Source organism: Macaca nemestrina, chromosome 5, assembly GCF_043159975.1.
Source record: "Macaca nemestrina isolate mMacNem1 chromosome 5, mMacNem.hap1, whole genome shotgun sequence".
NCBI lineage: Eukaryota > Metazoa > Chordata > Mammalia > Primates > Cercopithecidae > Macaca > Macaca nemestrina.
In genome coordinates this window covers 147,405,838-147,430,681 of record NC_092129.1, presented here as the reverse complement: position 1 = coordinate 147,430,681, position 24,844 = coordinate 147,405,838, and the positions used below count along the sequence as shown (strand labels likewise).

General features: G+C 47.5%; 1 protein-coding gene across 7 annotated transcripts in view; it reads left to right on the top strand.

Moving 5' to 3' along the window:
* Window positions 1–24,844, top strand: part of LOC105474499 (peroxisome proliferator activated receptor delta) — an 85,761-nt gene that overhangs the window by 34,439 nt on the left and 26,478 nt on the right. Inside the window, exon 1 of one of the 7 annotated variants that reach the window (XM_011729207.3) lies at window positions 16,312–16,636. The exons of the other annotated variants lie outside the window; for them this stretch is intronic. The gene's annotated coding sequence lies outside the window, so the exon portion shown is untranslated. Of the gene's footprint in view, window positions 1–16,311; window positions 16,637–24,844 lie in introns of those variants that run through there. 7 annotated transcript variants of the gene reach the window in all.

The following is a 24,844-nucleotide window of genomic DNA, read 5'->3' as shown; positions in this document are numbered from 1 at the left end:
ATCCCCACCTTAATGGAATCATCCACATCCCCCTGTTCACCTGACAGTTACCCTTTGTTTCTCTCTTCTCCCTGGCCTCATTTAATCAGTAACTAAGTCTTATTCTTCCTCCCTAATGTCACTCCTGTTTTTTGCTATGAGGTCTGATGGCACTAGTGCTGCCTGTGGTTGCTACTGCCTCATCTTTTCAACCTTTCTGTGTCATGACGTTTAGGAGTTTCTTTCATAAACAGAATGTGGCTGGATTTAAATCAAATCTGACAATATGAAGTAATTTATGTACATTTTTGGGATTTAACTTAATGTGTTACTGTATTCTATTTTTTAGTACTTTCCATGTATTTCCGTTTTTGCCTGTTTTTCTCCTTCCGAGTTTTCTTTTTTTTTTTTTGGGAGATGGAGTCTCGCTCTGTTACCCAGGCTGGAGTGCAGTGGCGTGATCTCGGCTCACCACAACCTCTGCCTCCCAGGTTCAAGCGATTCTCCTGCCTCAGCCTCCCAAGTAGCTGGGACTACAGGCGCGTGCCACCACACGTAGCTAATTTGTATTTGTAGTAGAGATAGGGTCTTGCCATGTTGGCCAGGCTGGTCTTGAACTCCTGACCTCAGGCGATCCACCCACCTCGGCTTCCCAAAGTGCTGGGATTACAGGCAAGAGCCACCGCTCCCGGCCTGGAATTTTCTTTATTCCCTTTACCGGTTTGAAAACTATACATTTTACTTCTGTTCTTTTCTTCTTTTTTGAGACACGGTCTGGCTCTTTTGCCTAGGCTGGAGTGTTCTGATCACAGCTCACTGTAGCTTTGACATCCTAGGCTCAAGCAATCCTCCCACCTCAGCCTCCTAAGTAGCTGAGATTATAGGTGCACACCACCACGCTCAGCTAATTTTTTTTAAGAAAAAGTGTTTTCTAGAGATGGGATGTTACTGTGTTGCCCAGGCTGTTCTTGAACTTCTCACTCAAGCCCTCCTCCCACCTTGGCCTCCCAAAGTGCTAGGATTACAGGAGTGAGCCAACTTCCCTGGCCTTTATTTCTGTTCTTACTCCAACATTTTCTCATCTTTTCTCCCATCCTTTTACTTAGAAAAATGTTAAAATTAGAGAGAACAGTAGTACAATGAACATCAGTATTCTCTTTAATCATATTCAATTAGTATATTTCTCTATATATGTATATATGCTTTTGTTTAGAATCATTTGAAATTAAGTGTGGATTTGTTCTCCATTTTCTTGCTCAGGATTTGGTATGCTGCTTCTATCTGAGGACTGATTTATAAAAGAAAAAACAAAAGAAAGAAAAAGCTTTTTTACTTTAGAATGATTGTAGATAAACTTAGCTTTACAGAATTTCTATATTCCTTCACCCAGCTTCCCCTAATGTTAATCTCTTACATTTAATTCTTTCTTAAATTCTGGAAAGTTTCAGCCATTGCCTCTTTGGCTCTCTCATTTTCTCTACAGTGGCCTCTGGAAGGCCTCTTAGACATATTGTTGACCATTCTACCACCAGAGTCTCTATAGTTGTTCTTTCTGTGCTCCTTTATCTGTTTAATCATCTAAGTTTTCTTGTGTAGTTTCTTTGAGACTGTCTTATTTTTGATTCTTGGGATGCTACTTCTCGTTTTGTGTCTGATGCTCGCCCGCTTGGTGGTTTATTTCCTTGTGTGGTTTGTAACTTTGGGTGGGAGTTCATCTCCAGGAGGGATTCCCTTTTCTGTCTGAGACTTGTGACCTGAATTATGAAAGTATTCCTCAGAGCAGTTTGTTTGCTTCTGGCGGGGCCATGAGTGTTTCAGTGGTCCTGGCTCAGTTTTTATGTTCACTGCTTAGTGCGGCACCCCTTCACCACCCTAGTAGTGTAAGTTCAGTTTTATATCCATGGGCAGGACTAGCTTGGTGACTTAAGAAAGGGTGACCTCCCACCCATACCTGACCCACAGAGCCTTGGAGAAGTGTTCAGCTTCTTGTTGCTTTCCTATACTGGCCAGCCCTTTGAGGCTCTCTTCTTGATACTGGGACTCAAAGCCACAGGCAGGCTTTAAACCACTCATATGTGGGTGCAAAAGTCCACAGGCCATTGTGGTGTCAGTTCTTGTCGCACATAGGGCATTTCTCTTTCCAGTTTGACTGCATGTCTAAGGGTGTCATTTGTTTTATTTTATCTGGTATTCCTCTGTGATAGTGATAGAAAGGGGAAGCTCGTTCACATTAATTTAGTCCAGTATCCTGCTGAAAGTTTGTTCAGATGCTTAGCGTGTCATATGAAGCCTTTCATGATCCAGCCCATTCTACCTCTCCTGCATAAACTTAGCTCTTAAATTTTACACTTCAGCAGATTGAACTATTCGCATACCATGTACTGTAATGTTTAAAAGCGCAGGTTTTAGGGTCCAACTGTTTGGTTTGGAACCTGTCTTTTCATAATGTATGATTTTGGACAAGTTACTTATCCCTTCCGTAACTCAGCTTTCTCATCTGTAAAATGGCAGCATCTGGTGTGCAGTAACCCTGATCCCTGTTGGCTCCCTCTCTGGTTGCTGTCTGCAGCAGTTCAGGCTGCCAGGCTTCTGTGCAATTGCACTGCTTATTCCTTGCCTGGAATTGCCTGTCTCCCCTCCTCTCCTTGATCCCTCCCAGGAGAGCAGCCTTTACTCCTTCAGAGCTTAGGGTCTCTGTCTGTAGTAATTACCACTCTGTGGGTCGCTGCTTGTTTACGTATCTTTTTTTTTTTTTTTGAGACGGAGTCTCGTTCTGTCACCAGGCTGGAGTGCAGTAGCGCGATCTCGGCTCACAGCAACCTCTGACTGCCGCGTTCAGGCCATTCTCCTGTCTCAGCCTCCCATGTAGCTGGGACTACAGGTGTGTGCCACCATGCCCAGCTAATTTTTGTATTTTTGGTAGAGATGGGATTTCACCATGTTGGCCAGGGTGGTCTCAATCTCTTGACCTTGTGATCCGCCCACCTCAAACTCCCAAAGTGCTGGGATTATAGGCGTGAGCTACTGCACCTGGCCACGTATCTCCTTTTTTTCAGCCGACTCTGACCCCCTTGAGAGCAGGGCCTTGTTTTTCTTGATACTTGAAACTCCTGTCATTCTATCTGTCATTTGGTGGGCATTCAGCGTTGGTAGTTGAATTGCATTGAATTTCTCTGGCTGAGTAGAGGCAAGTGCTGGGAGTGGTATGGGATGCAGATGCAGGGAGTGACACCAGGAAAGCTTGTTTCTTTGGCACATTTTATGCCAAGTTGATGGAAATGTGAATCAGTATGGCTGGGACACAAGGTGACAATTCTTAGTCTAGCTGAGGATGCCAGAGACTTAAAACAAGCCAGTGGCCAGAAAAAGCCACTAAATCTTGCAAATTAAAGTGGTTTCCAGCCTTAAGAATGCATGCCCCACATTCCCTTCCCAAACTCAGCATCTCTGAGTGCCAGGTGGAGGAATACAAACTAATTATAATCCTAGTGGGCCCTGCGAATCTTTAATTTTAGAATAAGACTGCCCTTCTGAAAGGCACAGTTGCTTTAGGAGTAGATGACTCTGTATGCCCGGGGCCTCCGAAGAGACCAGGATGTGAAAACTCAGTACCTGGCATTTAGAGCTGTGTCACTCATCACTTCTGACCTCGTTAAGATTTCTACCCCACTGAGACTTAACAACTAAAAAGGGCAGATGAGATAGGTCTGGGGCAGAGCTTAATGGCCTGTGTCATCCTCTTCAGCTTTGCCTGAATTCTCTGGACTCTTGGGACTCTATCATAGGAATATTCTCAGAAGAGAAGGCATTTGAACCTTTAAAGATCCCCAGATTGGCTGGGCGCGGTGGCTCAAGCCTGTAATCCCAGCACTTTGGGAGGCCGAGACGGGCGGATCACGAGGTCAGGAGATAGAGACCATCCTGGCTAACACGGTGAAACCCCGTCTCTACTAAAAAATACAAAAAAAAAAAAACTAGCCGGGCGCGGTGGCGGGCGCCTGTAGTCCCAACTACTCGGGAGGCTGAGGCAGGAGAATGGCGTGAACCCGGGAGGCGGATCTTGCAGTGAGCTGAGATCCGGCCACTGCACTCCAGCCTGGGCGGCAGAGCGAGACTCCGTCTCAAAAAAAAAAAAAAAAAAAAATCCCCAGATTAGCCATCAGATAACAGTCTCATGAGAGTGATGAACAATGACAGCACCAACTCTCAATTCCCTTGGCTAGAATTTCAGGAATCAGCTTGAACTCAGAGATGGGCACAGAGTTAGGTCTTGAAGTAGACATCTTTTCTGTTTTTTGTTTGTTTTTTTTTTCTTTTTTGAGATGGAGTTTCGCTCTTGTCACCCAGGCTGGAGTGCAATGGTACCATCTCTGTTCACTGCAACCTACGCCTCCTGGGTTCAAGTGATTCTTCTGCCTCAGCCTCTCAAGTAGTTGGGATTACAGGCACCCGCTGCCATGCTTGGCTAATTTTTGTATTTTTAGTAGAGATGGGGTTTCACCGTGTTGGCCAGGCTAGTCTCGAACTCCTGACCTTGTGATCCACCCACCTCAGCCTCCCAAAGTGCTGGGATTACAGGCATGAGCCACCATGCCTGGCTTCCAGTAGGCATCTTTGCCCAACCCACATGAATCCCATTAATTCTTTCTTGACAGCTCTCAGTCTGTGGTCATATATTAAGCAACTGTGTGTTCAGTACTGTGCTAGGTGCTATTGCTGAAGATACTGAAATAGTAATGCCACAAGTCCCTCTTCTCAGAGAGGAGAGCTTGTAGTCTAGTTGGAGAGAATTCCTAGCACACAGCAAGCTGCAGCCAATGGTGCCCAACAGTCATGCTGTCTGATGCCGCTGGGTGCAAGTGTGTTGCTTTGACAACTTGGTGCTTTTGCCCAAAAGGAGCTGTTCTCTTTCTGAGACTTGGACTATTGGTTTGTTTTTTCTCAAATGACTTGCTGGCACTGTTAGAGACTGGTCTGAATTAACGAGGACTACCTTTTATCTGTTTCTGAGGAAATAGCCCCAAATGTGCTCTCTTGGTCTTTATGAACTTTTCCCTTCTTCCATTTCTCCAAATAATGGTAGAGTAACTTTACAGTGTCATCTGCTGATCTCCAAGGTCTTCTAGGGGCACGTCATCAGCAGTTGCTCCTTTTGAGGTATCAAGGTTTGTCCTGTGGACTCTCAGATAGTTTCCTTACCTGTTCAATGAATCTGATTTTCCATTTTTCTAGGAGAGTGTATCTCAAAGTGATTGCTGAATCAGAATGTCTGGGAGTGTGACTTGGAATCTATTACTGACGATTAGAGGAAAATGTAGCAAATTATTATCTGAAGCATTTATGGATGGATCGATGGATTCATGGATGGGGATTCTGACTGTTAGGTAGTCTGTAGTCTCAGACAGTTGTGGAAGCTCCATTAGGTCATGAGCAACCCAGGCTCCTTACAGTTCCCTGCCCTGCCATTCTTAGGGTGTGGCTGCTGTCCTCATGGTCCAAATGGTTGCCGTGGTTCCACGTCTCACAGTGAGATAGAAAAAGACAGAAGAATGATGTCTCACCTCCCTTCTAAGGAGACTTCAACAAAGCCTGCCTCTACCACTTTCTGTGACTGAGGGAGAGTTAATTCATATCTCAGAGCCAATTAACCTCATTTTTGTTTTTTGTTTTGTTTTGTTTTGTTTTGAGACAAGGTCTTACTTTGTCGCCCAGGCTGGAGTGCAGTAGCATGATCTTGGCTCACTGCAGCCTCGACCTTTCGGGCTCAAGCAGTCCTCCCTACTCAGCCTCCCGAGTAGCTGGAACTACAGGCACATGCACCACACCTGGCTAATTTTTTAATTTTTTCATAGAGATTGGGGGTCTTGTTATGTTGCCCAGGTTGGTCTTGAACTCCTGGGCTCAAGTGATCCTCGTGCCCTGGCCTCCCAAAGTGCTGGGATTATAGGAGTGAGCCACCGCACCAAACCAGTTACCTCATTTGTAAAACAGGTGTGGTAACGCTTAGTGCAGGAGTGAAATGATCAGGGAGCACACATACATACAAAGTGCTTGGTGCGACGCCCAGCCTGATGTCCAGCCTGCAGCACCCGTTCTCTAAATCATAGCAGCAATTGCTGCTGCAGCATACTTCTCTTTCTCCTCTCTCCACCACTCCATCTCGCCAGGGTCTCTGCCTTGCCTGTCAGGCTCCCCTTTCCTTTGCTCCAGCCTTTTGCATCTGTTCCTCCCCGCATTCTCCTGTCATCTCTCTTCCCTGTGCCTCATTTTCCTGCTCTCCTCCTGCCTCTATCCCTCATCTTCTTTTCAGTGTCTTCTTCTCCTCCTTGAACTACCTCTTCCTTCTAGTGCTTCTGTCCTGACCTCCAGTGAACAATAATTCTTTGTAACTTAATGACAAATTATCATTACGTTACAAAGACCAGAGGCTAGAGGTGGTGATTGGCCTTGTAAACTGTAGGTCAGCGATGAGTAATTTAAGAAAACTAAATTTAATTGGTTTACTCATGAATCAGTTAGGAATTCTGTTTGGCAGCTAGAACAGAAATAGCAGTAGCTTAAACCAGTAGAAATTTTTTCTATTGTGAAAAGAAATCTAGAGGGGATAGTCTAGGGCTGGTCTCTCTGCTCCGCCATCCTTAGTGCAGGGCTTCCAACCCCAAGGTTGTATCATGGTTTGAGATGGCTGCGGGAGCCCCAGCCGTCATGTCAGGTTCTAGGAAGAAAGCAGGAAGAAGAGAGGAAAAGCAGGAAGAACACATGCTCCATCTTAAGGAGCTTTCCTGCAAGTCCCACCAAATAGCTTCAGCTTCTCCTCATTGGCCTCCATTAGATGCAAGGGAGGCTGAGACATCGTTTAGGTGGGCACATTGCTACTTGAAGCAGAATTGGGATTCTGTCACTAAAAAAGAAGGTGAGAATGGATATTGTGTAAATAGTTAGCAAGGTCTGCCGCCATTCATTCAGCATTAATTTAGCACCTACAGTCTACTAGTTATGAAGAACAGTCAAGGTGCCCCATTCCAGAGGGAAGACATAGATAAGTAAACAATACAGTACAGAGGGTGGGTGAGGAAGAGGGGGAGAATGGAGAAAGGCACAAAGTGGGTATCTCACATACCCTCCAGGGGCACAGTCTCGAGTTCATCATGCAGGCATTCTTGCCTGTAGTTTGTTTCCTCTATGTCCCCTCTTCTGCTGTCTCCTTTTTGTCATTGTTATCATTGTTGCTGTTGGGGTTTGTTTTTGCCCCTCCATTCTGACATCAGCAGTAGCCTCTGGAACCTTAGGAAACAGAAATAGTTGGCTTAGTGGGAAGCTCTGGGATGGGAGCCATGTGTTTGAAGAGCCAAGTCCCAGGCCCATTAGGCAATTAGAGGCCAGTGGCAGGAGAACATTCATTCCTGGACATGCCATGGCACTGCCAGGAGACTTTACTCCAGGAACGGGGTCGTTGTCAGGAGGCATGTTCTAACCAGGCACCTGGCATCACCTATACTGTGCTTGCCATAAAATGAAATTTTAGAGCAGTAAAATTCTCCAGGTCCTGTGAAATGGGTATAATTGTTTCACCCATATTAATTTAACCAGAGGTCTTGGTATGCTGTCATGTTAATTATGTGTGAAAATACTTCTACTTACTACAAAATTTATTGACAATTAAACATTGATATTCCTTCTCGGAACTCAAAAATTCTAGGAATAACTTGGGAGAACCACATTATCTTTCATTCTGATCCCAAGAACATGTATTGCTGTTTCCTTTGGGAAGTTAGAGAGGCAATGGGAAGCCTGCTGCAGAGATTTTCTAAACAGGCATATCCCAGCCCCTAAGGAGTTTGAAAGTGTCAGAGAAGGCTAAAGGATTAAAAGATTGTTCTGGCACAGTGCAATCCTTATGAGGTTGTACCCTGGGCAAGTTACCCTCCTGTCCTCAGTTTCCTTATCTGTCAAATTTTGATCCTATGGATCCTCCCCAACAGGGCTGTGATGGAGATGAAGAGACATATGGGAAGCATTCAGTATGTGTTGTTATTATTATTATTACTATTATTATTATTATTAGTGCTACTGGTAGTGCTAGCCCACTAGCCCACTGGGTAGTGATTGCACCCGTATGTTGGGGCCAGAGTGTGGAAAGCCTTGGATCCCACATGAAGGAGTTGGATTTTGTGGGCAAGGGTGTGACAGATCATGGCTGGGCTTAGAAATGTCACTGACAGGAGTGGAGAGGCAGATCTAGGTGAGGAGTGGGCAGGGCTTGAACCCGGCCAGTCAAGGAAAGGGGAGAATGGATAAGTGAGTGGTGAGAGAGGACCCACTGGTGCTGGAGTTCAGCCTGTGTGCCCGAGGGATGGTGTCCCATTGACTTGGGTGGGAAGCACTAGAGGTGTAGCGGTTGGGGTGGCAGGAGGGGAAAGAAGCATATGGTGATCAGCTTAGCAAACAAATGGAGAACTTGCTGCCTGCCAGGGACACCTGTGGCCTGGCATGAAGATAATTGATTGTGTTTTGAACACATTATGAGGCCCCTGCGAAGCTTCTGTGTGGTATTTACACAGTCAGCAGGAGAGAGACCCCAGACAGTGGTGTGGGATGCAGTCATGGTGTGTGAAATTGCCAGTGGCTGGATTGTGCAGTGGATGGATTGAGCAGGCAGCCAAGAACAGAATGGGGTGGGGAGGGCGGTGTGGGTAGGGAAGGAGGATCATCATTTCAAGGGCGAGTGAAGGAAGAATAAGCAGAGTGCAAAGCCCCCAGAGGGGAAGGCGATCCTTATGAGGTTTGACTGTGACCCTGGGCAAGTTACCCTCCTGTCCTCAGGAGGAAGTGGTTGACAGAACCATTGCAGCAGTGAGATGGAACAGGACCAGGGCAGCAGCCAAGGGCCTCTTAGATGGGGGGGCGGTGGGGCAAGAGGAGGTCATCCAGGACCTCCAAGAGAGCTGTTTCAAAATGGGAGGAGAAAGCAGTGTTCCTCTGGTGGTGGTTCTAATGCTTTGTATTTGCAATTCCTAGTCATTTTCAAGGCCCTTCGCATTCTTTGCGTCGTGCTCCCTCACCAGACTGTCAGGCAGTAGGGGTTGGCCCCATCGTACAGCTGAGAAGTTGAGGCAGAGCCTAGCCAACCCACCTGACCCATGCTGGGCAAGGAAGACTTGCTTCCTAAAGGAGGGTCTTCCTCAAGGGCAGAACGGACCTAGCTAGGTGAGGAAGGAGGCCAGCTGGAAGGGAATGTCCAAGACCTGGGGCCATGTGTTGAGAGCAAGGTACATTTGACCTGGGGGAGTGGTGGGAGAGCAAGCTAGAAAGGGAAGCAAGCCTGGATCAAGATGGGCCTTGTACCATCAGGAGTTGGGATTTTTTTTGACAGTAGCAGGGAGTTTTAAAGATTTCTAAACAGGGAATTACATATGATCAGGTTTGTGATCTAGAAAGATCAGTCTTGCTGCAGACAGGGAAGGAGGCAAAGAGTGAAGCAAGGGACCCTCTTAGAGACTGTTGCAGTAATTCAGATGAGAAAGATGAGAGTTGGCCAGGCTCGGTGGCTCACGCCTGTAATCCTAACACTTTGGGAGGCCAAAATGGGAGGATCACTTGAGGCCAGGAGCTTGAGACTAGCCTGGTCAACATAGCGAGATTCCCAACTCCTTTTTTTTTTTTTAGAAAAAGAAAAGAGAGAGAGCACGCAAGAGAAATGATGATACTGAATTAGGGAGATACTGAGAACTTAGATGAACAATACTTGGTTGCCAGACATGGTGGCTCACACCTGTAATCCCAAAACTTTGGGAGGCTGAGGCAGGAGGATTGCTTGAGACCAGCCTAGGCAACGTAGTGAGACCCCACCTCTACAAATTTGGTTTTTTAGTGAGCCAGTTGTGGTGGTACACACCTGTATTCCTAGCTACTTGGGAGGCTGAGGTGGAAGGATTGCATGAGCCCAGGAAGTTGAGGCTATAGTGAGCTGTGGTCATGCCACTGCATCCCAACCTGGGTGACAGAGCGAGACCCCATCTTAAAAACAAACAAACAAACAAACAAACAAACAAATACTTGGTTCATTTGGTACTTGGCTCTTTGGATCTTGGGGAATATTGGAGATGACGGAATAACTTCAAGGAGACCAACTTCAAGGTCAAGACTCCTGCCAAGACTCCACCCAGACATAAAACAGGAAAATGATAATAGAATCTACCTCACTGTTGGCCTGGCAATGGGAGTTTGTTGATAACCCTGAAGATGAACTCCTCAAAGTGAAGAGCAAGGCTTCAGAATGGGCTGCTCGATAGATGTGAGAGACAGAGACAGACCTGGCCTTGCAGAAAGGTTGCTGCAGCCTTTGTCCTACCATCTCCAGCACAGGATGGTTTCTAGTCCCAGGAGGCCCTGTCTTGTGCTGCGTGGGGCCCTTAGTGCGGTGAAGACTCGCAGCACCCTGGAGGTCTTTGTTGCTTCTGCCCTTTCCTTTAGATTGCATCTCCCAATCTTGGTTTATATGTTTGTCAGGAGGTGGGGAAGCCTGCTTTCCCCACCTGACAAATTTATAAACTGGAAATTGATCCAGTCCTGGATCAGTTTGGGTCACACAACAGGGTGGGCAGTGTTGACCCACAGAGGGTCCTGGGCCCCTTATTCCTCTCTGGCCCTAGGCTCTGAGCTCCCAGGTTTTGACTGCCAAGCAAAAGGTGGAGTTGTGTCCATTGTTGCTCTTTACCAGGCCCCCAAGAGTTGCTGTCGGTGAGCTCACAGGCTCTTTTCTTCTCTCTGCTTTGACTAGTGCTGGATTTCTGACCCCAGGCCTGTTGCAGCATCTGTGTGGCTTCTGGGCCGGAGCCCAGATTTCAGCAGGCTGCCCATGGTTTACCCTCAGGATGAACTCTAGGAAGCTGGGGAGCACTCTGGTGGTGGTATAAGTTCAGCCCCTCATTTTAGTTTATTTTTATGTTAAAATGTTTATTAATACCAAATAGCACATAGATCAGAATGTGGTATGACAGAAAGGGACTGACTGGACTCAGGATCTCCCACCCCAGCCCCAGGGGTGAAGGTGAAGGTGATTGGTTTCCTGGCTATCCTTCTTTCCACAGTTTTTCCATGTGCACTCTCATGTGCGTGTGTTTTTATCCTCTTCCTGCTCTTAACCGTGGCAGTGGGGAGCACACTAACTTGCTCTGACACCTAGTTTTTTTTTATTAAGTGTATCTTGGGAATCTTTCCACATCAGCATATACAGATACACTGCATTCTTTTTTTTGGAGATGGAGTCTCGCTCTGTCTCCCAGGTTGGAGTGGAGTGGCACGATCTCTGCTCACTGCAACCTCCACCTCTCAGGCTCAAGCGATTCTCCTGCCTCAGACTCCCAAGTAGCTGGGGTTACAGGCGCCCACCACCACGCCTGGCTCATTTTTGTATTTTGGGTAGAGATGAGGATTCACTATGTTGGCCAGGCTGGTTTCAAACCCCTGACCTCAAATTATCTGCCCACCTCCGCCTCCCAAAGTGCTGAGATTACAGACGTGAGCCACCACGTCCGGCCATTCTTTTTTTTTAAAAAAAACTTTGTTGTTGTACATATGATGTGTGTTAAGTGGACTGTGGCTTATAAAACCTCTTCACAGATGTTTTCCAGTGTGATCCTTTTAGCCCTGTGAGGAAGACAGACCAGAAGAAATTTTTTGCAGCTTAGGATACTCTGCAAACAAGGAGGAAGTGAGAGGAGTTGGGGCTTGTTTAATGCAGACTAAAACAGGATCTTTCCTTTGAGAGACTGAGACAGGATGGGGAGCAGGCTGTAGATGTGCATACATACCCGCTCAGAGAGAACGTGCGAGGCAGCATCTGCAGAGGAGTGTGGTGGGCAGCACGTGCTGCGGGGGCAGGAAGAGGAGAGCTTCCGGGAAGGGGATGGAACTTGAGCCAAACCTTTTTTTTAAAAAGAGGGGAGGGCCGGCGCGGTGGCTCATGCCTGTAATCCCAGCACTTTGGGAGGCCGAGGTGGGCGGATCATGAGGTCAGGAGATCGAGACCATCCTGGCTAACATGGTGAAACTCCATCTCTACTAAAAATACAAAAAATTAGCCGGGTGTTGTGGCAGGTGCCTGTAGTCCCAGCTACTCGGGAGGCTGAGGCAGGAGAATGGCGTGAACCCTGGAGGCGGAGCTTGCAGTGAGCCAAGATCGCGCCACTGCACTCCAGCCTGGGCAACAGAGCGAGACTCCGTCTCAAAAAAAAAATAAAGAGGAGAGGCTGGGTGCAGTGGCTCACATCTGTACCCAACACTTTGGGAGGCCAAGGTGGGCAGATCACTTGAGGTCAGGAGTTTGAGACCAGCCTGGGCAGCATAGCGAAACCCCATGTCTATTAAAATTACAAAAATTAGCCAGGCATGGTGGTGCACACTTGTAATCCCAACTACTTAGGAGGCTGAGGTGGGACAATCACTTGAACCTGGCGTGTGGAGGTTGCAGTGAGCCGAGATCATGCCACTGCACTCCAGCCTAGGTGACAGAGTGAGACTCTGTCTCAAAAAAAAGAGGGGAAGGTAGGAATGAGACAAAGGAAAAGGGGAGGAGGGCATTTCGGGCAGGAGAGCAGCATGGACAGAAGGTGCAAACACGTGGCAGAGGGTCGGTGTCCATGGACACGCTTCCACCACCCTGGTCTAATCATTGACTTAGCAGACATCTAAATGCCTACTGCGTGCCCAGCACTGTAGAGGGTCACAAGGCAGCAGGAACCTCTCAGTGCCTGCCCTCTGTGGGCTCTGACTCCAACCAGGAGAAACTAGATGCACAACAGCACGCAAAACTTAACTGATGGTGAGAGAGGTCAGCATAGTGGTTACAGCTGAGCACAGTGACTCACACCTGTAATCCCAGTACTTTGGGAGGCCGAAGTGGGAGGATAGCTTGAGCCCAGGAGGCTGAGGCTGCAGTGAGCCCTGATCAGGCCATCACTGCATTCCAGCTTGGCCTGGACAACAGAACAAGACCTTTTCTCAAAAAAAGCAGAGTAGTTACTTCTTATTGTGGGGATTAGCTGGTCAGGGGCACAAAGAACCTTCTGGGGTGCCGGAAATGTTTACTCTCTTGACCTGGGTGATGGGTTTTTTTGGTTTATTTTTTGTTTGTTTTGTTTTGTTTTTTTGAGACGGAGCCTTGCTCTTGTACCCCAGGCTGGAGTACAATAGCGCGATCTCGGCTCACTGCAACTTCCACCTCCTGGCTTCAAGCGATTCTCCTGCCTCAGCCTCTCGAGTGACTGGCACTACAGGTGCCTGCCACCCTGCCCGGCTAATTTTTATATTTTTAGTAGAAATGGGGTTTCACCATGTTGGCCAGGCTGGTCTCGAACTCCTGACCCCAGGTGATCCGCCTGCCTCGGCCTTCCAAAGTTTTGGGATTATAGGCATGAGCCACCGCGCCTGGCCTGGGTGATGATGGTTTTATGGTGGTATATAAATGTAGGAATTTATGGGGCTTATTATACTTAAGATTAATGCAGATTGCATACTCTAACCATGAGTATGTTATACCCCAATTATAAATCAAGCAGGCAAATAAATAGCACATTCCCCAAAATAAAGAATTAAAATGCAATAGCAAGAAAATGTGCAAAGAGCTATGCCTGGGAAAATACAGGAAGTGTATTGCTTTGAAAGGGTGAGAGATGAGATTTCAGACCCTCACCCTCTATCACTGTGTCATTTCTGAAGGCCTCTGGTGACTTTCTTTGCCCCTCTCCACCGTTATAGTCATTGGAACCAGACGGCAGAACCCTGGGCCTCAGAATTAAGTCTACTACACACCTTAGCAACTAGGAATTCAAGGCTAGCCAGGTCCTGGCCCTTTATCTGTCCTTCAGAGAGTGGGGTGCCACAGCCAAAGTGGACAGCTTGCCATTCCCAGATGTGCCCTGTGTTCTCGGCTGCCTTGCCTGACTCACCTTGGCCTTCCCTAAGAGTGCCTTTTCTAGTTTTCTGGCCCAGCTAGAAGAAGGGCCATTATACCTACTCCAGAATCATCCCTGCTGCTCCCAAGTTGGAATATTTCTTCCTCCACAGTGGCCACCTCTTATGTGGCCTCCATCACACAGTTTGTATGCCTACCTCTTCAAGGGCAGGCTGTGTTTTATTCCTTTTGTCATCTCTCCCCATAGGGGTCTAGGTCAGTGCTTTTGTACATGGTGCCTGAAACAGTCCCATAAATGATATTTTATTTGAGTGGGTCTCTCTGGCTGGAGCTACTAGGTGGAAGATTGCCATGTGGGAGCAGGGGTCATAACAAAGGCTGGCCATCAAGATGCTGGTGCTTCCAAATTCCCAACAGTTATTAACTTGTAGGATTGAGGAACAAGTAATAGAAATTCCCTGGAATTCCCCAAAACATGTTATTCTATATCTTTCCTAACACTTTATGAGTTTTTAAATAACGAGTGGTCATAATAATAAATGGAATTATTTTTTCTGTGATAAAATTTCAGATGTTTCTGTTTTAAAAAAAAAAAAGAGAAACAGATATAACATTAAATGCATGGTTGGTGGTTTGGCTGGGCACAGTGGCTTACACCTGTAATCCCAGCACTTTGGGAGGCCAAGGCAGGAGGATGGCTTGAGCTTAGGAGTTTGAGACCAGCCTGATAACAGAGAAAGATTTTGTCTCTACTGAAAATCAAAAAAATCAGCCAGCATGGTGGCATGTGCCTGTAGTCCCAGTTACTCCGGAGGCTGAGGCAGGAGGATCACTGAAGCCCAGGAGTTTGAGGCTGCAGTGAGCTATGATAGCACCACTCCGGGTGGTGACAGTCTGGGTGACAGAGCAAGACCCCATCTCAAAAAATAATAAAATAAATGCATAGTTTATTGTTATTATGGACAAATATATTATGATATAAGATTTATATATTTCATTAGCATGTAAAAATGATCTCCACCTGATACAGACATCTGATAATAGAAAATGCAGAAGAGAGCATTAACATAAAATGAATGCCAAATAAAAATCACTTGATGATTTAAGAGTAATACTACACATATTTAATATTTAAAAGTTACTCTTAAAAGTTAAAACTAGAGAAAAGTTAAAAAAATAATACAATGAACTTCTGTATTTCCTTCACCAAGATTCGCCAGTTGCTAATGATTTGGTACATTTGCTTGATGTTGTGTCATGGATTGTCCACATTCCATGTTTGTTGGATCGTTTCCTTGTGATTAGATTCAGGTTTACGTTGTTGGTGGGAACCCACATAGGTGATGTGTGCTTCCTGTTGCTTACATCAGGAGGCACAGTAGTGCCAGCTGGCCCTAGTAAAGGGGATGCTAACTTGATTCACCTAGTTAAGTTGGCATCTGTGAAGTCTCCTTTTGTATTAAGACAGTGAACTTCGAAAGGACTTTTCCCTGACTTTGGGAGTTGCTGACAGCCATTTAGGAAAAGAGACCACCGTTTTCTCTGTCATGTGTAGCTGCAGTTAAGAAACATCCTAATATAGTCAGACAAGCTCTGGAGGCCGGTGTGCCAGGACCTGGGACCAAGCTCTCCAGCCATCTCTCCCTGTGACCATAGCCAAGTCATCTCTGAGTTATGTAAGATTGTACATATAAGGAAATAGACACTCAGAGAAGTGAAGCAGTTTGCCCAAAGCTACTCAGCTAGTGAGTGACAGAGCTAGGATTCAAACCCATTTTTGTTTGGGGACAAAGCCCTGCCCTTGTCCTTGTGCCAAGCTGCCTCCTTTGTTCGGTGGCTGGTTGTTGTTATTGTGTCACTGAGCACTCGGAAGTAGTGCTCAGAACCAAGCAGAAGAGCACCAAGCCTTGTAGGCCCTGACAGGTGAGAGGGAAGAGAGGGGTGCCATGCTTCATCCATCTGGACTGCCCTTGGAATTCCTGGGCCAATTTGGGGATCCCAGGCACCAACCCTAACATGGGCCAGTGCCAGTGCCAGGTACATGCAGCGTGTACTTCCCGGTCTGGGCAGGCGGAGGCTGGAGCGGCACCAGCAGCTCACCTCTGTAACGCAGCACGGAAGTATTTATTTCAAGGGTGGCTCAGAGAAGTGAGGCAGTTTGCCCAAAGCAAACTGGTTCCTCCCCTGCATGTGGCAGGCTGTCCTGCAAGCTGGGAGGCGGGCTGTTGGACGCTCCCCAGCCACCCTTGAAATAAATGCTTCCACGCTGTGTTACAGAGGTGAGCTGCTGGCACCGTTCCAGCCTCCGCCTGCCCAGACCGGCAAGTACAGGCTGCACGTACCTGAGAGTGGCCCACTTTAGGGTTGATGCCTGGGATCCCCAGATTGGCCCAGGAATTCCAAGGGCAGTCCAGGTGGATGAAGGAAGGTATTGCCTCAGCCTGCCTGGGTTCCTTGGGGGAGAGAGGGAGACAGGAAGCATTAATGGGGGAAAGGTGTGCCAAGCCTTGCCAAGCAGGTCATTGTGGGTGGGGAAACACCGCCTACGTGCTTGGGACGCCCCAGGATTTGGGTGGAGGTTCTTGAGGAGGCAGCGAGAAAGGAGGGCTGTAACAGCGACTCTGGAGCACTCTAGAATGGCTCTTAGTGACCTTCTGCTCTGGTGACCCACCAGCAGCCCACCCACCTGTCATCTTCCAGTTAGCAGCCATCCCCATGGCCAGTAGCACCTGAGAGCACTTGGTAAGTAGAAAGACCCAGCGTCTGCTCCTCATATTACCCTGGTGTCCTTCCCCAGAGCAGTTGTTTTGGGGAAAACTGGCTCCGGCTGAAGCAGGAAATGGTGTTCCTTGTCAAGGTCATGTTGTCCTGTTGCTATAGAACTGAGAGACCCTGAGGATCAGCCCTCTCAGGTTCCAATTGCCTCTCTTTTTTTTTTTTTTTTTTTGAGACGGAGTCTCGCTCTATAGCCCAGGCTGGAGTGCAGTGGCCGGATCTCAGCTCACTGCAAGCTCCGCTTCCCGGGTTCACGCCATTCTCCGGCCTCAGCCTCCCGAGTAGCTGGGACTACAGGCGCTGCCACCTCGCCCGGCTATTTTTTGTATTTCTTAGTAGAGACGGGGTTTCACCGTGTTAGCCAGGATGGTCTCGATCTCCTGACCTCGTGATCCGCCCATCTCGGCCTCCCAAAGTGCTGGGATTACAGGCTTGAGCCACCGCGCCCGGCCCCAGTTGCCTCTCTTTACACTATTCATCCTCATAGGCCACCAGGAAGGGGGCCAATTCGGGGCCAGGGCCAGTGGCTTGGTGAGGCATAGGCTGTGCTGTATGGGCCCTGTAGGGAGCTCTGGGGAGTTCTTATTCCCCTGGCTCACGGCCACCTTCGACCCTGCATCTTGGAGAGACCCCCAGGGCTCTGGCAGCCAAGTGAGCAGGAGTGGAGGGACGGGGCACCTTGGGAGGGAGAGCCCTGGAAGGAAACAGGGTTTATAGACAGACTCCTGGTCATCACTGCTTGTAATGCTCGCTCAGTGAACAGAGGCAGTGCTTTACCTGACTCAAGAGAGTCCCTTCTGTCTCCTGCTGGATGGGCTGAGATCCAGACTGGTTAGAAGCCCAACATGACCTGGCGTGTGAGACCTTGCACTCTCTGAATGAATTCCCCAAGTGTCATCAATAAGTCACTCTGGTTCTGGCATTTCCCTGTCTTATCACGCACACCCCTTCTCCTGGCTCTGAGTCCTGAGGAGTGAGATTGCAGTTTTTGACCCATATTCTTACTGAGAGCCGGCTGTCATGCAGGTATAATATAAAATCCAGAAGCTGCTGTCAGAATTATGTGAGAATTGGGAGGTGACAGCATGGGCCAATTTTCTGAATCTCTAGGGTGCTTTGATGCTTAAGAAGTCTTTCTGGGCTCCCTGAGATTTGAAACCTCTTGTTTTATCTGTCCTTTCACTCTGGTTCTTCCTTTCCTCTCTTGGGGACTTCATGCTTCTCAAATATTTGTTAAGTGGGTGCTTATATGGGACCTTAGAAAGCAATCAGCTAGGCGTGCACTTGGAAAGGCACAGGAGGACTGAGAACAAGACTAAACATTTCTGTAAGATTGAGCAGCAGGAGAGCTTTGCTGCTTTACTGGTGTCATTATGTGCCTGCAGCTCCTGGGCTGCCTTTACTCGAGTGAGATCCATTTACAAGACTCCTGACTCTTCTACTCCACTTTATTACAAAAGATGTTGATGCTCGTTTTAAAAACAATTTAAACTACAAACATGAATAAAGGTATTTATCTCCCCACCAGTCCCCCTCATTCTCCCTTCCCTCCTGTTCTTAGACTGGTTTCCCCTCCCAGTAGTTTAGGTTGTGGGGCAAGTGTGTGTAGCTCCGCATCAGTGTCTTAAACAAAATGAGTGTGTCACAGATGCGCAGCTTGGCCACTCACTGTTTTCTTCAACTGTATGTCACTGCCATCCTGCCATGGCACCACGTCTGTGTCACCTGCTGTTCTTGGGCATCTGCAGAGAATTCCATGACATGGATCTTGAGGTAGGCGTCTTCAGCTTTTTCTGCTTCATCTTATTCTCCACAATCGTTTATATCATGCTTGTAAAACCTTTTTTTTTTTTTTTAAATTCTTACTAGACACAGCACATGTTCATTTTAGAAAATGTAGAAAAATCAGATAAGCAGCAGGTCATGGTGACTCACGCCTGTAATCCCAGCACTTTGGGAGGCCAAGGCAGGCAGAACACCTGAGGCCAGGAGATTGAGACCAGCCTGGCCAACATGGTAAAACCCCATCTCTACTAAAAATACAAAAATTATCTGGGCATGGTGGTGCTCACCTGTAGTCTCAGCTACCTGGGAGACTGAATTGGGAGAATCACTTGAACCCAGGAGACGGAGGTTCCAGTGAGCCGAGATCACGCCAGTGTACTCCAACCTGCGTGACAGAGTGAGACCCTGTCTCCCCACCCCCTGCCAAAAAAAAAAAAAAAAAACAGGTAAGCAATAAAAAAAAAATAGAAATGACCCCTAAGAGGTAACATTTTGGTGTGTGTAATACAAGTGTCTTTTACATTTGCTCCCTCATCTCAGCATTGCCACTGCCATTAAAGAAGGCCCATGGTCATTAGTCCCATGTCACAGATAGAAAGGCTGAGCCACAGAGAGGGTAGCGGGTTGCCCAGAGGTACACAGCGTAGTAAAGACAGGGCTGGGGGCATACCTGTCATATAATTCAGCACTAGTGCTCTCTCCACTGTAGCCCACTCACTATCTTCGCACCTTGGGATAGAGAGGGGGGTGCAAGGCATTGGATTACAGATGCATTGAACTGCCTTATCCAAAGGTTAATAGACAGATGACTGCTTGAGGAAAGTCCCTGATTGACTTAGGAGAAGAGGTAGAAGACATACTCTTCAGGTTTACAGATGATATGAGACGAGGGATTGTTTGCGCTTTGGAGAACAGAATCGGGTTTAGAAAACCCTCAAAGAGCTCTAACAACAGGTCAGGAGCAACAGGATAAACTTTGGAATGGGTGGATGTAAAGGGACCCCCTTCTATTTCAGTAAGCACAGGAAGGTCTGACTTGATGTTCAGGCGGTGACGACTGGTCTGCCTGGGAGTCGTAGTGGACTGTAAGCAGTGGGACGTGTCATTTCAACACTTTAACTTCATCTTACTTCCTGGGAGTGTTAGGAGCCACACATCAAGAGGACATGATGAACTAAGGAACAGGGTTTGGGAACCTGTCAAATGACAAATGCTGAAGTGACAGAGGTTTCACCTAGAGAAGATGGGTTTGGGGAGGAAAAGGTGCAGGCCAAGACTTGGTGACCAGGACCAGGCACGAAAGGACCAGGAATGGCAGTTAGTTGAAGGGAGAGTCTAATCGGTCAGGATATAGAACACCTTTTTAGCATTAGAGTTCAGGAATGGTAGTGAGAGGCAGTACAGTAGAGTGGTTAAGAGCTCCTGCTCTGATGGCTTACTGGCTCCTGGCTCCTACAGTCTTGGAAGTTACCTCACTCTTCCATGCTCCAATTTTCTCATCTGTAAATGGGGATAATGGGTACCTGCCTTATAGTCCACTTTTAAAACCTAAGGGAGTTGCTCCATGAAAGCAGCTTAGAATAATGCCTGGCACACATAGGTGCTATGCACTGTTTGATTCACACGGAAGCTGGGTAGGCTTCATGGAAGAAGAGTTGTAGAAGGTCTTCTGCATGCATCTGGTATGACATGCTTCCCCAGCCTTCTCCATTCCCTGCCTCCCTGTCTCCTCGTTTCTTTCTCCATCTTCCTCTCCTGGGCCTAGGATCCTGTATTTCCCCTACCTAGAATACCCTACCCCTCAATCTTTATTTTCTTCTTTGAAACTCTTAAGTATTTTATTTCTTCTTCTTCTTCTTCTTTTTTTTTTTTTTTTGAGACAGAGTTTCATTCTGTCACCTGGGCTGGAGTTCAATGGCACGATCTCGGCTCACTGCAAGCTCCACCTCCCGGGCTCACGCCATTCTCCTGCCTCAGCCTCCCGAATAGCTGGGACTACAGGTGCCCGCCACCACACCCGGCTAATTTTTTGTATTTGTAGTAGAGACGGGGTTTCACTGTGTTAGCCAGGATGGTCTCAATCTCCTGACCTCATGATCCGCCCACCTTGGCCTCCCAAAGTGCTGGGATTACAGGCATGAGCCACCGCGCCCGGCCCTGTTTCTTCTGCTTTAAATTGTTTTTATTAAAAAAAAAAAAAAAAAAAAACTGACTCAGGAGTCAGCTGCCCTTCACTCTTCCCTTGTGCACAGCCTGTCCTGTGAGTAGGTACAGGTACTGACTGGTCTTATATTTCTTCCTGAAAATATAAATGTTTTAAAGGTACCCAAGGACTTGTCAACACCTCCCCACCCCCACCCTGGGTCTGACCTAGGACTCTGAGTCAGGGAGGCCTCCCTCCATTGAGTAATAGTAGCTTTGGGATCTGCTCAGTAAGAGGATTGTAGAGTTTAAGGGAGGAAGAAGCACCAGTGCTGCCTCCCCATGGGAAAAATGAAGCGCCGCCCCCCCCCCCCCGCCCCGCCACCGCCGCACCACAGAACCACCAACCGCAACATCACTTGGCAGATTAGCAAAAGAACTAACGAGACACTGCTAGGCCCCTCAGGCTTCTAGATTCGCCCTCCACCACATTTCTACCAATTTATGCTCATCTTAATGAGCTCCTCCTTTGTAGGGTCTGGAATGGTCTGAAAGCAGGGTCAGATACCCATGGAAAACTGAAGCCTGTGGAGCAATGATCTCTACAGGACTGCTTCAAGTTACATGGTGAACAGACATCTTTTTCCAGTTATGCCAGTTGCTCCTCTGGTACTTGAGGATTATGTGAATCTAACAACAGACAAAAATCTCTGCCTCATGGAGCTTATATTCTTTAGGAAGAGACAAGCACTAAACAAATGAGGAGATGTATATACACTCTGCCAGATAGCCGTAAGACGGACGGAGAAAGCTGAAGCAGGGAAGGGAGATGGAAGTACCTGAGGGTGGACTGCGCAGGTTTGAAGCAGGGAAGCCAGGGAACGCCTCACTGAGATGGCCACATTTGAGAAAGGACCTGAAGGAGGTGAGGCAGTGAGCTGTGGAGATAGGTAATTAGGGTAGGGGAAGAACTGTAGCTAGAGAGAACAGTGGCCGCAAAGGCCCACCCAAGGCAGGATATGCCTGCTGTGTGGAGACCAGCAGGAGGCCATGTGCCTGATACTTAATATACCAGAAGGAGTGGAGCAGGCAGGGGTGCCAGTTCCAGAAGGACTTGCTGGCAGGTATTAAGATGGGCTTTTTCTCTGAGGTAGGAAGCTCCAGGAAGGATTTGATCACAGGAAGGACAGAATCTGAATTGTATTTTAGAAGGATCACTGTGACTGCTATACAGAGACTGGGTGGTAAGGCGGGAGGCAGAAGCCAAAAAGCCAGTTAGGAGGCTGATAAAGTAATCCAGGCAAGAGATGGTGTTGGCTAGGACCAGGGTCATAGCAGTAGAGGTGGTGAGAAGTGATTAGATTCTGTATATTGATTAACGGCAAAGCCAGCAGGATTCATTGACTCTAAGTGGAAGGTTGAAGTTTTCATTGAAATGAGAGAGACCATGGGGGAAGGTAAAGGGCTCGGTTTTGGTTGTGTTAGGCTTGTGCTGCCATTGGACATCCGTGTGGAGGTGTCAGAGAAGCTGGCCTGTAGAAATAAACTGGGGAATCATCAGCATACAACAGGCATTGGAAGGCACCAGCCGGCATAAGATCATAAAGAGAGGGAGCATAGATGGAGAATGAAGGAGCCCTTTAGAGATTAGGCAGAAAATTGCTAACTGGGGCCAACAAAGGAGATTGATAAAGGGCCGCCAGTGACATCGGAGTAAAACCTGGAAGGAAGCCAAATGAAGAGAAGTCATAGAGGAGGAGGGATCAAGCAGTCATATCACATGCTGTTGTGGGTCAAATAAAATGAAGATCATAAGTGTTTGTTACCAAAAGTTTAAAAGTACAATGACATTGGCCGGGCGTGGTGGCTTACATCTGTAATCCCAGCACTTTGGGAGGCTAAGGCGGGTGGATCACTTGAGGTCATAGTTCAAGATCAGCCTGGCCAACATGGTGAAACCCTGACTTTACCAAACAATATAAAAATTAGCCGGGCGTGGTGATGCGTGTCTGTAGTCCCAGCTATGGGAGTCTGAGGTGGGAGAATTGCTTGAATCCGGGAGGAAGAAGTTGTAGTCAGCCGAGATGGAGCCATTGCACTCCAGCCTGGGCAACAGTGAGACCCTGTCTCAAAAAAAAAAAAAAAAAAGCCGGGCATGGTGGCTCACACCTGTAATCCCAGCACTTCGGGAGGCCGAGGTAGATGGATAACTTGAGGTGAGTTCAAGACTAGCCTGGCCAACATGGTGAAACCCCATCTCTGTTAAAAATACAAAAATTAGCTGGGTGTGGTGGCAGGCACCTGTAATACCAGCTACTCAGGAGGCTGAGGCAGGAGAATTACTGGAACCCAGGAGGCAGAGTTTGCACTGAGCTAAGATCATGCCACTGTACTCCAGCCTGCACGACAAAGTGAGACTCTCAAAAAACAACAACAACAACAAAAAAAAAAAAAAAACAACACAAAGGCCGGGTGCAGTGGCTTATGCCTGTAATTCCAACACTTTGAGATGCCAAGGTGGGAGGATCACTTGTGATCCAGGGGGAGTTCAGTTCAAGACCAGCCTGGCCAACATGGTGAAAACCCATCTCTACTAAAAATACAAAAATTAGTTGGGTGTGGTGGCATGAATCTGTAATCCCAGCTTCTCTGGAGGCTGAGGTAGGAGGATCACTTGAGCCCGGGAGGTGGAGGCTGTAGTGAACCAAGGTCACGCCACTGCATCCCAGCCTAGTGACAGAGCAAGACTGTCTCAAAAAAAAAAAGTACAATGATATTAAAAAAAAAAATCACCTACCACTCTATTCATACAGTGAAACTTTCTTCTATTCTTTTGTCATTTTCATGGGAATCATGATCTTTATGTAAATTCGTATTGTATTTTTCACTTAAGTTATTAAATATTCTATGAAAACATGAGTTTAATGACTAGGTAATACTCAGTTTCCTGGATGTGCCTTAATATATTTAACCATTCCTCTAATATTGGGCATTGGGCCATTTCTGATTTTTTGTTATTATAAATAACATTGCAGTGAACAGCTCAGTATGTTTTCCTATGAGGGGAAGTATAGGGTCAACAAACATGAATGCTTTTAGGTGAGACTTGAACTTGAGATCCCTGGGTTCTCCTGGACGGACTGGCCAATCATAGCTTAGCTGTGGGATTTTTCCGTGTCTCCTGTCTCCCTGGGAAGGTTGAGAAGTCACTCAGCCCTACAGATCCCTATTCCTGCCTCCCCGCCGCAATTGGGCGTCCCATTTCTCCTGGGCCAGAGTTTTATTGCCTCTCATGGGGCCTGCTGGCCACCACTCAGTGGCTGCCCTTCTCCTTACCTCCAGCCTTTGTCCCCTCACCCAGAGCATTCACAAGCCAGCAAGAGCCAGTCTGAGCTTCCCTCAGATTAGGGAGTGTAGTGATCAATGAAATAGCCCTGCCTTCACTCATCTCACTGGGTCAATTAAATGAGGTGTGATGTACCTGAAAGCACTTCAGAAACTTAAGAGTCTCATGCCCTACCAGCTGAGCTATCCAGTTACCCTTAAAGGGCTGTCCTAGTCTTAACTGTTTGAAAAGAAATAGGTAGCTGGGCATGGTGGCTCATACCTGTAATCTCAGCACTTTGGGAGGCCGAGGCAGGCGGATAACGTGAGCCCAGGAGTTCGAGACCTGCGTGGGCAACATGGCAAAACCCTGTCTCCACAAAAAATACAAAAATTAGCTGGGCGTGGTGCTGCACACCTGTGGTTCCAGCTGCTCAGGAGGCTGAAGTGGGAGAATCACCTGATCCCAGGAAATCGAGGCTGCAGTGAGCTGTGATTGTGCCACTGCACTCTAGCCTGGGTGACAGGGAGATCTTGTCAAAAAAAAAGAAAAAAGGTGTAAGTGATGGTGTCCACATTGTAACCACAGAGCCCCTAGAGCAGGGCTGTTGACCTATGGTTGGCATCCTGGTCACAAGAGCTCTGTGTCAGATGTGTGAGGGGCTTGGGTATAGTTGTCAAGCCTGGGAATGTGGCTGGTAAATGTCGATTGACCTCATGCCAGGCAGTGCCAAGTGCCACGTCTGCTCCCCAGATACCTGTGTTTGTGTATGTGTGTCATAGTCAGGAATCACTGAGACCAGGACCTCGGGGAGGCTGGAGCCCCGTTGGGCAGAGCAGGAACGGGCCTTGGAGATGATCTAATTCTGACATTTTACTCAGTGAGGACACAGGTGGGGCAGCCAGAGAGGTACTCAGCTCTGA